We start from the raw sequence: 16,686 nt of genomic DNA, 5'->3' as shown, positions 1-16,686 counted from the left end.
GATTCTCCTGCCTCAGCCTCCTGAGTAGCTGGGATTACAGGTGCGTGCCACCACACCTGGCTAATTTTTGTATTTTTAGTCGAGACGGGGTTTCACAATGTTGGTCAGGCTGGTCTCGAACTCCTGACCTCATGATCCACCCACCTCAGTCTCCCAAAGTGCTGGGATTGCAGGCGTGAGCCCCCACGCTCGGCCTATATGTATTCTTTTGAGAAATGTCTATTCAAATCTTGCCCATTTCTTACTCAGACTTTGAGATTTTTGTTGTTGTTGTTTTTGTTTTTGTTTTGTTTTTACCATAGTCATTTGAGCTTCTTATATATTCTGGTTATGGGTAGTTTGCAAATATTTTCTCACATTCTGTGGGTTGTCTGTTTACTTTATTGATTGTATCCTTTGCTTTGTAGAAACTTTTTAACTTGATGTGATACTATTTGTCCAGTTTTATTTTGGTTGCCTGTGCTTGTGGAGTATTGCTCAAGAAATTTTTGGCCAGACTACAGTCCTGGAGATCTTCCCCAATGTTTTCTTATAGTAGTTTCATAATTTGAGGTCTTAGATTTAAATCTTTATTACATTTTTATTTTTTATTTTTTGAGACAGAGGTGGGTGGATCACAAGGTCAAGAGATCGAGACCATACTGGCCAACATGGTGAAATCCCCCATCTCTACCCAAAATACAAAAATTAGCTGGGCGTGATGACACATGCCTGTAGTCCCAGCTACTCAGGAGGCTGAGGCAGGATAACTGCTTGAACCAGGAGGTGGAGGTTGCAGTGTTTTATAGTTCTCCTCACAGATATCTTCCACATTTTTGGTTAATTCCTAGGTATTTAATTTTATGTATGGCTCTTGTAAATGAAATTACTTTTATAAATTTAAAATTTTTCAAATTGTTCACTGTTGTCAGATAGATATGCTACTGGTTTTTGTAGATTTTGTGTCCTGCAACTTTACTGAATTTATTGATTCTAATAGTTTTCTTGTGGAGCCTTTAGGTTTTTTCCAAATATAAGTTCATGTCATCCTAAATTAAACTAGGCTAATTTAACTTCTTCCTTTCCAATTTGGATGGCCTTTCTGTCTTCTCTTGTCTGATTGCTCTAGCTAGAACATCCAGTACTTTGCTGAATAACAGTGGTGACAGTGGACATCCTTGTTGTGTTCCAGATCTTATAGGAAAGGCTTTCACTTTTTCCCCATTAAGTATGATACCAGCTGTGGGTCTGTCATATCTGGCTATTATATTGAGGTATATTTCTTTTATACACAGGTTTTGAGGGTTTTTTTTATCATGAAGGGATGTTGGATTTTATAAAATACTTTTTCAGCATCAATAGAAATAATCATATGGTTTTAATCATTCTTTTTGACATGATGTATTACACTGATTGATTTGCATGTGTTGAATTCATCATTCAGGGATGAATTCCACTTGGTTATGATGAATGATTTTTTTTTTTTTTTTTTTTAGATGGAGTCCCACTCTGTCACCCAGGCTGGAGTGCAGTGCCACAATCTTGGCTCACTGCATCCTCCACCTCCTAGGTTCAAGCAATTCTCCTGCTTCAGCCTCCTGAGTAGCTGGGATTATAGGCATGTGCCACCACACCCAGCTAATTTTGTATTTCTAGTAGGGATGAGATTACCCCATGTTGGTCAGGCTGGTCTCGAACTCCTGACCTCAGGTGATCTGCCCACCTCGGCCTCCCAAAGTGCTGGGATTGGAGGCATAAGCCACTGCACCTGACCCTGATGAATGATCTCTTTAATGTATTGTTGAATTTAGTTTCCTGATATTTTGTTGAGGATTCTGGCATCGATATTCATCAGAGAAATTGGCCTGTAGTTTTCTTTTTTTGATATGTCTTTGTCTGGTTTTGGTATCAGGGTGATACTGGTCTCCTAGAATGACTTTGGAAATATTCTCTCCTCCTCTATTTTTCAACAGCTTGAGTCGAATTGGTATTAGTTCTTTAAATGTTTGGTAGAATTCAGCAGTGAAGCCATCGGGCCCTTGGCTTTTCTTTAGTGTGAGACTTTTTACTATGGCTTCAACCTAATTATTTGTTATTAGTCTGTTCAGGTTTTGGATTTCTTCCTGGTTCAGTCTCAGTAGGTTGTATGTGTCTAGGAATTGTCAGTTTGTTCTAGATTTTCCAATTTGTTGGCATATGGTTGCTCATGGTAGCCCCTAACGATCCTTTGAATTTCTGCAGTTATAATGTCTTCTTTTTCATTTCTGATTTTATTTATTTGTATCTCGTCTCTTTTTTCTCCGTCTTGCTAAAGGCTTGTCAGTTTTATTTAACTTTTGAAAAAAAGCAACTTTTTGTTTCATTGTTCTTTTGCATTGTTTTTATTTCAATTTTATTTATTTATGCTCTGATTTTTATTATTTCTTTTCTTCTAGTTTTGGGTTTGGTTTGCTCTTGCTTTTCTAGTTCTTTAAGGCCATTGTTAAATTGCTTATTTGAAGTTTTTCCTCTTTTTTGATGTAAGCACTTACAGCTATAAATCTGCCTCTTAGTACTGCTTTTGCCATATCCCATAGGTTTTGGTATGTTGTGTTTCCTTTATCATTTGTTTCAAGAAATTGTTCAGTTTCCTTTGTAATTTCTTCATTGACTCAATGGTCATTCAGGAGCATATTGTTTAATTTTCATGTATTTGTATAGTTTGAAAAATTCCTCGTTATTAGTTTCTAGTTGTATTCCACTGTGGTCAGAGAAGATGCTTGATATTATTCAATTTTTTAAATGTTTTAAGACTTGTGACCTAACATATGGTCTATCCTTGAGAATGATACATGTGCTAAAAAAAAGAATGTGTATTCTGCAGCCACTGGATAAAATGTTCTGTATTAGATCCATTTGATCTATAGTGCAGATTAAGTCTGTTGTTTCTTTTTTGATTTTCTGTCTGGAAGATCTGTCCGATGCTGAAAATGTGGTGTTGAAGTCTCCAGCTATTATTGTGTTGGGGTCACTCTCTCTCTCTAGCTCTATTTTTTTTCATATTTGCTTTATATATCTGGGTGCTGCAGTGTTGAGTGCACATATATTTATATTTGTTATATCCCCTTGCTGAATTGAACCCTGTATTAGTCTGTTCTTGCACTGCTATAAATAAATACCTGAGACTAGGTAATATATAGAGAAAAGAGGTTTAATTGGCTTGCAGTTCTGCAGGCTGTACAGAAAGCATTGCTGGGGAGGCCTCAGAACACTTACAATCATGGCAAAAGGTGAAGGGGAGGCAGGCATGTCTTACATGACTGGAACAGGAGGAAGGTGGAGGAGATGGCACACACTTTTAAACAATCAGATCTCACAACAACTCACCACTGTCATGAGAACAGCACCCAGGGGGATGGTGTTAAACCAAGAGAAACTACCCCCATGATCCAATCATCTTGCACCAGGCCCCACCTCCAACATTTAGGATTACAAATGAACATGGGATTTTGGTGGGGATGCAGATCCAAACCATATTATTCCACCTCTGGCATCTCCCAAATCTCATGTCCTTCTCATACTGCAAAATACAGTCATGCCTTCCCAACAGTCCCTCAAAGTCTTAACTCATTTCAGCATTAATTCAAAAGTCCAAAGTCTCTCCTGAGACAAGGCAAGTCTCTCCCACCTGTGAACTTATAAAATAAAAAAGTAGTTAGTTACTTCCAACATACAGTGGGGGTACAGGAATTGGGTAAATACTCCCCTTCCAAAAGTGAGAAATTGGCCAAAAGAAAGGGGCTACAGGACCCACGCAAGTCTGAAACCAAGAAGGGTAGCCATTAGATCTTAAAGCTTCAAAATAGTCTCCTTTGACTCCATATCTCACATCCAGGACACATTGGTGCAAGAGGTGGACTCCCAAGGCCTTGGGCAGCTCAGCCCCTGGGACTTTGCAGGGTAGAGCCACTGTTGCTGCTTTCATGGGCTGGCATTGAGTGCCTGTGGCTTTTCCAGGTGTAGAGTGCAAGCTGTCATTGGCAGATCTACCATCCTGAGATCCAGAGGACAATGGCCCTCTTCTCACAGCTCCACTAGGCAGTACACTAGAGGGGATTTCTATGCGAGAACTTCAACCCCAAATTTCCCCTCCACACTGCCCTAGTAGAGGTTCTCCAAGAGGGCTCTGCCCCTGCAGCTGGCTTCTGCCTGGACATCCAGGCTTTCCCACACATACTCTGAAATCTAGGTGGAGGCTCCCAAGCCTCAATTCTTGCACCCTGTGCACCTACAGGCTTAATTTAACACCACATGGAGCCACCAAGGCTTATAACTTGCACCCTTTGGAGCAGCAGCCTGAGCTATACGTGGCACCCTTTGAGCTGAAGCTGGAGCTGAGCAGCTGGGATTTGGAGAGCAGTTTCCTAAGGCTGTGCATGGCAGCAGGACCCTGAGCCTGGCCCAGGAAGCCATTCTTCCCTCCTAGGCCTTTGGGTTTGTGATGGGATAGGCTGCCTCCGAGGTATTTGAAATTCCTTCAAGTTGTTTTTCCCATTATCTTGGCTATCAACATTTTGTTCCTTGTTACTTGCAGTTTTCTGCAGCTAGCTTGAATTCCTCTCTAGAAAATGGGTTTTTCTTTTCTACAACATGGCCAGGCTGCAAATTCTCCAAACTTTTACACTCTGCTTCCCTTTTAAATATAAATTCCAGTTTCTGGTCATATCTTTACTCACAAATATTAGTATAAGCTACCAGAAGCAGCCAGGCTACTTCTTGAACGCTTTGCTGCTTAGAAATTTATTCTGCCAGGGCCGGGCGCGGTGGCTCAAGCCTGTAATCCCAGCACTTTGGGAGGCCGAGACGGGTGGATCACGAGGTCAGGAGATCGAGACCATCCTGGCGAACACGGTGAAACCCTGTCTCTACTAAAAAATACAAAAAACTAGCCAGGCGAGGTGGCGGGCGCCTGTAGTCCCAGCTACTCCGGAGGCTGAGGCAGGAGAATGGCGTAACCCCGGGAGGCGGAGCTTGCAGTGAGCTGAGATCCGGCCACTGCACTCCAGCCCGGGCAACAGAGCGAGACTCTGTCTCAAAAAAAAAAAAAAAAAAATTTATTCTGCCAGATACCCTAAATCATCACTCTCAAGTTCAGAGTTCAACAGATTCCTAGGGCAGAGGCACAATGTCTCCAACCTCTTTGCTAACACATAACGAAAGTGACCTTCACTCCAGGTCCCAATAAGTCCCTCATCTCCATCTGACACTTCCTATGGACTTCATTGTCCATATCACTATCAGTATTTTGGTCACAACAATTTAATAAATCTCTAAGAAATTCCAAACTTTCCCTCAGCTTCCTGTCTTCTGACCCCTCCGCACTCTTCCAACCTCTGTCTGTTACCCAGTTCCACTGCTGCTTCCATATTTTCAGGTATCTTTCTAGCAATGCCTCACTCCTCTGTACCAATTTTCTGTATCATTGTGTTCTTCCACTGCTATAAATAAATACCCAAGACTGGTTAATTTATGAAGAAAAGAGGTTGAATTGGCTCATAGTCCTACAGGCTGTACAGGAAGCATAGCAGCATCTGATTCTGGGAAGGCCTGAGGGAGCTTTTACTCATGGAAGAATGCAAAGTGGAAGCAAGCATCTACATAGCAGGAATAGGTAGGATCAAGGCAAGTGGGTGGTGTGGGGAGGTGCTACACATTTTTAAGCAACCAGATTTCAGAAGAACTCACTATCATGAGAACAGAACTAAGAGGATGGTGCTGAATTATTCATGAAGGATCCATCCCCATGATCCTATCATCTCCCAGCAGGCCCCACCTCCAACACTGAGGATTACAGCAGAACATGAACTTTGGGTGGGGACACAGAAATGGAAACCATATTACCCCTTTATCATTGTATAGTGACTTTGTCTCTTCTTATGTTTTTGTATCGAAATCATTACTCCTCTTTTTTTCTGGTTTCCATTGGCATGGAATATCTTTTTCCAACCCTTTACTTTCAGTCTATGTGTGCCTTTACAAGTGAAGTGTGTTTCTTGTAGGCAACAGATCGATAGGTCTTTTTTGATTCATTCAGCCAGTCTACGTCTTTTGATTGGAGAGTTTAGTCCATTTCCATTCAATGTATTATTGATAAGTAAAGACTTACTCCTGCCTTGTTATTTATTTATTTTCTGGTTATTGTGTGCTCTTCTTCTTTCCTTACTGTCTTTCTTTAGGGAAGGTAATTTTCTCTGGTGATATGATTTGGGTTTTTGCTTTTTATTTTTTAAGTATCCAGTGTATTTTTTTTGGTTTGAGGTTACCATGAAGATTACAAATACTATTCTATAACCCATTATTTTAACATGATAACACTGTTTGCATTAACAAACAAAAAGAAAACTAATAAAAAATCTACATCTTAACTTCATCCCCCCACTTTTTAACTTTTTGTTGTTTCTAGTTTTATCTTATTGTACTATGTCTTGAAAAGTTGTTGTAGTTATTATTTTTGATTGGTTTATTATTTATTCTTTCTACTTACACATCACAGTTACAATGTTATCATACTTTAGGGTTTTCTGTGTACTTACTCTTAACAGTGAGTTTTGTTCCTTTAGATGATTTCTTGTTGCTCATTAATGTCCTTTTCTTTCTGACCAAAGTACTATCTTAAGCATTTCTTATGGGACCAGTCCAGTGTTGATGAAATCCCTCAGCTTTAGTTTGTCTGGGAAAGTCTTTATTTATGCTTCATGATTGAAGGATATTTTTGCTGGATATACTATTCTAGGGTAAAAGGTTTTTTCCCTTCAGCACTTTAACACATGTCATGTCACTCTCTCCTAGTTTGTAAGGTTTCCACTGAAAAATATGCTGCCAGATGTACTGGAGCTCCATTGTATGTCATCTGTTTCTTTTCTCTTGCTGCTTTTAGGATCCTTTCTTTACCCTTGACCTTTGGGAGTTTGACTATTAAATGTCTTGAGGTAATCTTTGGGTTAATTTGACCTGGTGTTCTATAACTTTCTTGTACTTGGATATAGATATCTTTCTCTAGATTTAGGAAGTTCTGTGTTATCCCTTTCAATAAACTTTCTATTCCTATCTCTTTTCTATTTCTTCTTTAAGGCCAATAACTCCTAGATTTGCCCTTAAGAAGCTGTTTTCTAGATCCTGTAGGTATGCATCATTGGTTTTTATTTTTTGTCTCTGCTGAATGTGTATTTTTCCCTTTTCTTTATTTGACTGTGTATTTTCTTTTCTTTTTTTTTCTTTTTCTTTTTTTTTTTTTGAGATGGAGTCTCACTCCTTTGCCAGGCTGGAGTGCAATGGCATGATCTTGGCTCACCATAACCTCCACCTCCCAGGTTCAGGCACTTCTCCTGCCTCGGTCTCCCAGGTAGCTGGGATTACAGGCATGCACCACCATGCCTGGCTAATTCTGTATTTTTAGTAGAGAAGGCATTTCTTCATGTTGCTCAGGCTGGTCTCAAACTGCTGACCTCAGGTGATCTGCCTGCCTCAGCCTCCGAAAATGCTGGAGTTACAGGTGTGAGGTGAACCACTGCGCCTGGCTTTGTTATTGTTAATAGTGCTGCAATGAACATACACTTGCATGTGTCTTTATGGTAGAGTGATTTATATTCCTTTAGGTAAATACCCAGTAATGGAATTGGTGGGTCAAATGGTAGTTCTATTTTTAGTTCTCTGAGGATTCGCCACACTGCTTTCCACAGTGGTTGAACTAATTTACACTCCTAACAACAGTGTATATGTTCCTTTTCTCCATAACCTCACCAGCATCTATTATTTTTTTACTTTTTCGTAGCCATCCTTACTGGCATGAGATGATGTCTCATTATGGTTTTGATTTTGCATTTCTCTAATGATCAGTGATAATTGAGTTTTTTATATGCTAATTGGCTGCATGTATGTCTTCTTTGAAAAGCATCTGTTCATGTCCTTTGCCCATTTTTTAATGGAGTGGGTTTTTTTTTTTTTCCTGTAACTGTGTTTAAATTCCTTATAGATGCTAGATATTAGCCCCTTGTCAGATGCATAGTTTGCAAAAATTTTCTCTCATTCTGTAGATTGTCTGCCCTGTTGATGTTTCTTTTGCTGTGGAGAAGCTCTTAAATCTGATTTGTCAATATTTGCTTTTGTTACGATTGCTTTTGTTGTCTTCATCATGAAATCTTTGCCAGATCCTATGTCCAGAATGGCATTGCCTAAGTTATCTACAGAATTTTTATAATTTTGGGTTTCAACTCTTTAAACCATCTTAAGTTAATTTTTGTACATGGTAAAAGAAAGGGGTGGGGTCCAGTTACGATCTTCTGCATATGGCCAACCAGTTATCCCAGCACCATTTATTGAATAAGGAGCCCTTTCCCCATTGCTTGTTTTTGTCAACTTCGTTGAAGATCAGATGGCTGTAGGTTTGCTGCCTTATTTCTGGGCTCTCTATTCTGTCCCATTGGTCTGTGTGTCTGCTTTTGTATCAGTACCATGCTGTTTTGGTCACAGCAGCCTTGTAGTTTGAAGTTAGGTAATGTGATGCCTCCACCTTTGTTCTTTTTGCTTAGGATTGCCTTGACTATTCAGGCTCTTTGGTTCCATATGAATTTTAAAAGTTTTTTCTAGTTCTGTGAAAAATGTAATTGATAGTTTGATAGGAATAGCATTGAATCTATAAATTGCTTTCGGTAGTATGACCACTTTAATGATATTGATTCTTCCTAGCCATAAGCATGGAAAGTTTTTCCATTTGTTTGCGTCATCTCTGATTTCTTTGAGCAGTGTTTGTGATTCTCATTGTAGAGATCCTTTACTTCCTTGGTTAGCTGCAGTCCTAGGTATTTTATTCTTTTTGTGGCAATTATGAATGGGATTGTGCTCCTAATTTGGCTCTTGGCTTGGTTATTGTATATAGGAATATTAGTGATTTTTGTACATTGATTTTGTCTCCTGAAACTTTGCTGAAATTGTTTATCAGCTGAAGGACCTTTTGGGCTGAGGCTATGGGGTTTTCTAGATATAGAATCATGTTGTCTGCAAACAAGGATAGTTTGACTTCCTCTCTTCCCATTTGGATGCCTTTTATTATTTTTGTTGCCTGACTGCTGTGATCAGGACTTTCAACACTATATTGAATAGGAGTGGTGAGAAAGGGCTTCCTTATCTTGTACCACTTTTCAAGGGGAATGCTTGTAGCTTTTGCCCATTCAGTATGATGTTGGCTGTGAGTTTGTTAGAGTTGGTGCTTATTATTCTGAGTTATGTTCCTTCAACACCTACTTTATGGGGAATTTTTAACATGAAGTGATGTTGAATTTTATTGAAAGGTTTTTTTGCATCTATTGATGTAATCATATAGTTTTTGCTTTTAATTCTGTTTGTGTGATGAATCACATTTATTGATTTGGGTCTACTGAACCAATCTTGCATTGTGATAACGCCTACTTAATTGTGGTGGATTAGCTTTTTGATATGTTGCTGGATTCAGTTTCCAAGTATTTTGTTGAAGGTTTTGCATCAATGTTCATCAAGGATATTGCTCTGAAGTTGTCTTTTTGTTGTTGTTGTTGTTATGTCTCTGCTAGATTTTGGCATCAGGATAATGCTGGCTCACAGAATTAATTAGGGAGGAGTCCCTCCTCCTCAATTTTTGGGAATAGTTCCAGTAGGAATGGTACCAGCTCTTCTTTGTACATCTGGTAGAATTGGGCTGTGAATCTATCTGGTTTTGGGATTTTTTTTTTTTTTTTTTTTTGGTTGGTAGGCTATTTGTTACTGATTCTATTTTGGAGCTCATTATTGGTCTGTTCAGGAAATCAATTTCTTCCTAGTTCAGTCTTGGGAAGGTGTATATGTCCAGGAATTTCTCCATCTCTTCTAAATTTTCTAGTTTGTGTACAGATAAGTGTTCATAGTAGTCTCTAATGGTTATTTGTATTTCTGTAGGGTCAGTGGTAGTATCTTCTTAGTCATTTCTAATTGTGTTATTTGGATATTTTCTTATTAGTCTAGCTAGTGGCCTACCTTATTAATTTTTTAAAATACAACTCCTGGATTTGTGAATCTTTTTAATGTTTTTTCATGTCTCAGTCTCCAGTTTAGCTCTGATTTTGATTATTTCTTATCTTCTGCTAGCTTTGTGGTTGGTGTACTCTTGCTTCTCTAATTCTTTTAGTTGTGATGTTAGGTTGTTAATTTGAGATCTTTCTAAGTTTGTGGTGTGGGCGTTTAGTGCTACAAATTTTCTTATTAATGCTGCCTGAGAGTCTTTTTTCTTACGTTAGTCTGTTGTTAAAGCTCTTGACTGTATTTTTTATCTCATTCACTGAACTTCTGTAACTGCAAGATCTGATTTTTTTTCTTTAATATTTTATCTTTTTTCTATGTTGCCCAGGCTCGTCTCAACCTCCTGGGCTCTAGTTATCCTCCCGCCTTGGTCTCCCAAAGTGTTGGGAGTACAGGCATGATTACCCAGGCTTCTTTGGTTCTTTTACGATATCCACCCTTTGTTGGATTTCTTATTCAGATCATGAACTGTTTTTCTGGTTTTGTTGAAGTTGTCTATTTGTATTCTCCTGTATCTAGTTGAGTTTCCTTAAAATTATTATTTTGAATTTATTTTCAGAGAATTCATACATTTTCACTTAGTTTGGATTGCCTACTAAAGAACTATTGTTTTAGTGTTACCATGTTTCCTTGTTTTTCATGTTTTTGCATTGTTATCTGTGCATCTTCTGGAACAGTCTCTCCTTCCAGTTGTGCAGAGTAGCTTTCATGCAGAAAAAGTCTCACCTGGAGATGGGTTTGAGGTGTCAGTTGGGTAAGATGTGTTGGCCTTGTTCTGGGTGGATGCAGTAATGTAAACTCTGTGCAGTTTATTTAGCTGCATTCAACATGGGAGATGTCTCTGAGTGCCTCAGTGGCTTGGGCTGCAGAGGTCTGTGGTGCTGTGCAAACTTAAGTGCTCCTCCCCTGAGAGCAGGGCAGCTGGATGATCTATGCTGTGGGAGAAGGACAAGTTTGTTCAGCCTGTGTGTGACTATAATTAAAGCACATAACCATTAAACAAAAAGAGATTGGCAGATTCTCTGGTCCATGAGAAAAATCACAGAGAATGTTAACTATTAGCACATCTTGCCTTCTTTTCATTTCCTCACCTTTATTGGTCCTCATTTACCAATATTACCAGAAATTGTGGACTACCTTTCTAGGATCATAATTTTGATTTGTATTACTAGGGTTAAGCACCAAATCCTCGACTTCAGGTCTGTATCTCCTTATAATCTCTGCATCCTTTCCTACAGCACTGTGGGAATCTATGCAGTAGGTTGTTTTCAAGGTCACTTTTGTGGTAGGCAGACACAAAGATGGCCCCCAAAGGGCCTCATCTCCTGGTATTTGTGGCCTTATGTAATCTTTAGCCTTGGAGTATAAGCTGGACCTAATGCAATGGTTATAATAAATAGAATATGGTAAGTATTCTAATTATGATGGAATATATATTTTGGAGACATCAGGGGTCAAATGTGTCAGGTTACTGTCCAAGCCCGGCTGGGAAAGCAGACACCCCACGAAACTGATGGCAAATGGCCCTGTATTCCTTTTTTTGACCTGAGGGGTTGTTCCTCTCAGCCTCAGCCTCCACAATCCTTGCTGTGATGTAGATTCAGAAGTAACCAATCCCAAGGGAGGACTCACACTGTATAGAGGATAGGGAAAACTATCATTATATTAACCACCAAACTTAGGAGTCAGAATGCTTCCACCCACTGCACCCTGGGTTGCAGTTTTACCAATTGCCAAGTACGGTGAGAGAACAAACACCCAACCAGCTATATGAAGCAGGTTTATTACATACAGATAGGCAGCAAGGGACAACAGAAGCCTAGAAGTCAGTCTATGAGCTAGTCCCGTCAGGTTCAAGAAAGTTGCCAATGATGGATGGAGTCTCAACTGCATGTGCCCTAATTGCACAACAGCTGAAGGCCCCCAAAAGGCAGCCTGACCAGGGTTGTATGCCTCAGGGGCATTGTGAATCACTGAAAAAAGCTTTGAAGGACTTCCTGCTTCCACAGGAGAGAGGAGCAAAAGCCCAGGCTGTCCCAGGCAGTTCCTCCCTAACTCAAAATGTTGCATTCCCTAGGAGGGACAGGAACAAAGTCTGGGCTGTTTCAGGTAGTTCCTGTGTATCTCAGGTTATTTATTGCATTTCCAGCACATTCTAAAGTTATTCTTGAGAACTACAAGTAAGAATGAAGGAGAACTGTGTCAGTCCATGACCTCCTAAAGAAGTGCCCTGCATCTGTCATCAGACAGGGGCAGCAGGAGGAAGATGAGGAGAGGCAGTGAGTCTGATTCGGCTGGGATGAATGAGGGATCTGGTGGTAAAGAGGAAAGGAAGTGAAGAAACAGAGACACAAATCTAACACCTGGTGAGTACCAATACTCCCCCAGGGAATCCTCCATGGCTAGAAAAATGGGGAAAATAACAGTCTCCAATCTCGCTGTACTGCCCCTTGTGCCCCAGCTTTCCCTTACTTCAACTCAGAATAAATATCCCAGGGAGCCCCAAGTGACGAACACTGTCAATATGTCTCTGCTCATCTCCAGAACAGATTATCACAGCTCCTCACTCCCCGGAAGTCCTAATCTCTCATTCTTATTAGATAGGATATTAATTCAGTTGTGTGCAGCAGCAACCCAGACGGTCAAATAGGAAAGTAGTGTGTATGTCTCCTATGACAGTGAGGCAGACAGTCCAGGGCCACTAAGGCATCTGCATTATGAAGTTGTCTAGGCAACTGGGCTCCTTTGGCCTTCCTTCTCTGCTATTATAATAATTATAAGGGTATTGCCCTTATTAGCATGACTTGGAGTACCAAAGACCATGTCTATGGTCCTTGAGGAGGGCAGGGAAAGCTGGGAAGGAGAAAAAGGCCCGGACCTTTAAGGGCAAAACCTACAGTTTCACATCTGCTTCATCTTATTGGCCAAAACTTAGAGCTAGCCTCAAGAAAGGCTGTAGAATACAGCTTTTAATCAGGGCGGCTATGTGCCCAGATAACTCCATTGGTGATAGTTTATATATTTGTCCCTTCCAAATCTCATGTTGACGTGTGATCCCCAGGGTGGGAGGTTGAGGTCACAGGGTGCAGTGTTGCTGGGTTGCTACACATTCTTTACTGTGAGATTTAGAAAAACTGTCAATTTATCATTATCCTAATATTGTCAAAACTTTTAGATAGCCTATTTGCTTTTCTTTTGTTCTTATTGTTGGTGTGTTGTTATTCCTGTGAAAATCATAATTGTGCAGTGTTTTGATATCTATGAATTCAAAAACTTAAACAGAATATTAAGAACAGTAATAATAAAGTGACAAGCTTTGGACACCTTTTTGTTTCTGAATATTGTAAACATGAATCTTCTGGATCTCAGAGGGAACAAGGAAGCAATGACATTAATAATGAATCATAATCTGGAACACCTGATATTGTACAAAAAGCATAACAACTGGAAATGCCTTTGCAACTGCATAAGTTAGTTCAAAGAAACAATTTGCATTTCTAAAATTTAAAAAATCCCCAATAACTTTTGAAAAAACTCACAGATGGCTTATTATTGCTAGCAATGTCAATACTGGATGCAAATCATGCTCAAAAGCTGTGTGAATAGCCAAAAGTGCTAAGCACATTCTGTCAGTGCTCATAATTCAAGGAAAACATTAGCAAAATTCAAAGAGAAAAACTTGAAAAATATTAAGAACAGCTTTGTACAATAAAGTATTTGAAAAAAGCAACACACTGGAAAAATGCCATCAGATGTTAGTATACAGTTTAGCCAAATGTGTAATTAAATACAGCATGTTACATCATTAAGTAGAAGCTTTTAAACAATTATACATAGTGCATATTATCACAGTATAGATTAATGGTTCTGCTGGTTGCAAACCATATTTTACATAATAAGACAACTTTTGGAAAATTTATTAATCCAAGCAATAAATCATTATCAGTGAAGTGTCAACCATTTCACACAATGTATTTAAGTTTTAGTTCCTTAAATACTAAACATAAGACTTACAGGAAAATGGGTTTTTGTTGATCTGAGGAACTCAAACATACCAACCTTACTCATCAGTGCTCAAGAAAAATAGCTTTAATGTGAGATAGCTGTATGATGGTACAGATAGGGCCAGTATATGCAACGAAGAAAGTTCAGGGTTTCACCAAAATTTTAGCAAAATTTCGGGGTTTAAAAATCTAGATTATTATCACAGAAGTCACATGACTGTCTCACATTTACTCTTCCTCGTGTCCTGATCCTGCTGACTTGCCCACACAGGCAACTAGGAACCTGACACAACTATACTTCTTTGTTCACTTTGGTCACCACCATTAGCTCTGTTGTTGGGCTGCCCATGTGTAGGCAGATTTCATGAAAATATCAGGTTCCCTAAGCAACATGAACTAGGAGGCTCAGAGAGGGGAGATTTCCTTAGTCACTGACTTAGTGAGGGACTGACTCAAGATTCCCAGGCACTAGACAGAAGTAGTCGGGAAAGGAATCATTTCCTGACTGCCTGTTGGGGAAAAAAGAAACTATTCTTTGGATAGAACTGTCTGGATGGACTCTAACACAGTAAAGTGAAGGCAGTGCATTCTTCTTCTCAGAAGGACAGCAGATGGGGCAGCACGCATCCCCACAGAGGGGCTGTCCTGCGGTCCTTACAGGAGTTGCCAGGCTCCCAGAATCTCCTCCTGCTGCTATCCCCACCCTGCCTGAAAGAGGTGAGGAGGATGATGGGGAGGGAGGCAAACAGACTCGGGATAAGAGGAGTGAGTGCCCTGGTAAAACCAATTACTTAGTTAAACCTTTGGCTAAAACTCTAGGAAGGGAGGCACAAAATGGAACAGTGTTTTTGTTTTTGGTTTTTTTTTTTTTTTGCTTCTCTAGGTGAAGGTTTAACTTCAGCATGGGTAAAACTATTCTTTCCTTCTTTTTTCTCTCCCAGAGTTCTCACCACCTCCTCCCAGGCTAAACCTTTCATGTTGCAGGAGACAGAGAATCCCAGGTAAGACCTGGACTTTTTCTCCCCACTCCCTTCCTTCCTTTTTTCACTGTGTGTGTTCAGGATAAATTATCTTGGTTTTGTTTCTGGAGGGAAAAGGGCAGAGGCCCTGACTTGAATCTCAATCACATTTCTGCACACAGTACCTGAGGAGACAGAATAGCAGAGGGGTGGGAACAATTAACATTGCTCTATGGGCTTTAGAATGGAGAAAACATAATTCCCATTCTTTTTTCGTTTACCCAGATCCAACTTCAGTTTTCTCTCCAACTCTCTAAAACCACCACCAATACTATTATCATATCATGTGTAGCTACTTGGGGGGTGGTGAAAGGCCAAGTGTGAACCATGTTCAGATAGCAGGGTGTTAAATGAAATAGTTCCTCCCATCAATGCCCAAAGTCATCCTTGGTCACAATAAAAGAGAATAGAGAGAAAAAAGTATGATTATTGTACTAGATTGTGGGGTTGCAGGGTTTTTATTTTATTTTAAAAATTATTTTGTTGTTATAATGATGATGTCAATTTTTTAAGAAAGAGAAGAATGGAAAAAGTTGACTTGGGATTTCATAATGCAAAGAAAAAAGCAAAATAAAAAAAGAACAACAAAAAGCAAACAAAACAAAAATTTATATGTAATACCAAATTTAATCCCTTCATAACTCTGTGAAGTGGGTCAGTACTGATGGGTCAGCTTAACTAACAGATACTAGGAATAGATCCAAAAATAACCAGCCGTGATCGCACAGCTTGTGGAACCCAAGTTCTTTGACACTCAGCCCAGTGTTCCATGTACAACGGCAACCTAAGCGAGGAGGGGGCCTCAGAGATGAGGTGGTCGACCCTTATGATGTCAGTATTCTCCATGCTTTCTCAGAGCAAGTGGCTGAATCTCTTTCGTGACAGAGAACTCGCCACCTACCAAAGCAGCCCGTTTTATTAAGTCTAATTTTTAAAAAAGATCCTTATGATGAGCACAATTCTGTGTCTCTCATACTCTATGGAAACGACCAATTTCCAACCTCTATGTCACCAAGAGTAAGTATAAATCTTCACATAATAGCCCTCCAAATATCTGAAATCTCTATAGTCGTAGCCAGGTATACTGCATCAAAATAAATGGCTATTTTCTGCAGGAGGGTTGGTCCAAATGTCCTAGCCCACCATTACTAGAAACAAGAAGTCCTCCCTATTTTTTGAATAACTATATTTATTTGCTCAAATCATACTTATTAGGGGCCTGCTATCTGCCATGCAGTGGGGATGCAGCAATACACAGGTCAAATAGACATGCATTTGGAGTGTGGAAGTGGGTGCCCACCCCAGTCGGGGAGCATCTCAGGATGTCCTCCTTGAGGAGATGACATGTCAACTGAGCCCAGAGGACAACAGGAGTTGACAGGGAAGAGTATTTCCTAGAGGGAGAAGCTGGAGGCAGCTGTAGTGAGGTGCTGATGGGTTCTGGCCACCACCTGGACCACCTAGATTTGACGTTTCTCCACCCCCACTTAGTTGTGTGACCCTGGACAAGTTCCTCACCCACTGCGTGCTTTAGAACCCTCACTGTGAAACAGGAGATGTGACAGGAATGTTGTAAGGACTGTTTGAGTGAATACATATGAAGGACTTAGGACAAGCCT

This window comes from Colobus angolensis, unplaced genomic scaffold, assembly GCF_000951035.1.
Source record: "Colobus angolensis palliatus isolate OR3802 unplaced genomic scaffold, Cang.pa_1.0 Scaffold238, whole genome shotgun sequence".
NCBI classification, from domain to species: domain Eukaryota; kingdom Metazoa; phylum Chordata; class Mammalia; order Primates; family Cercopithecidae; genus Colobus; species Colobus angolensis.
This window is presented reverse-complemented; position numbering follows the sequence as displayed.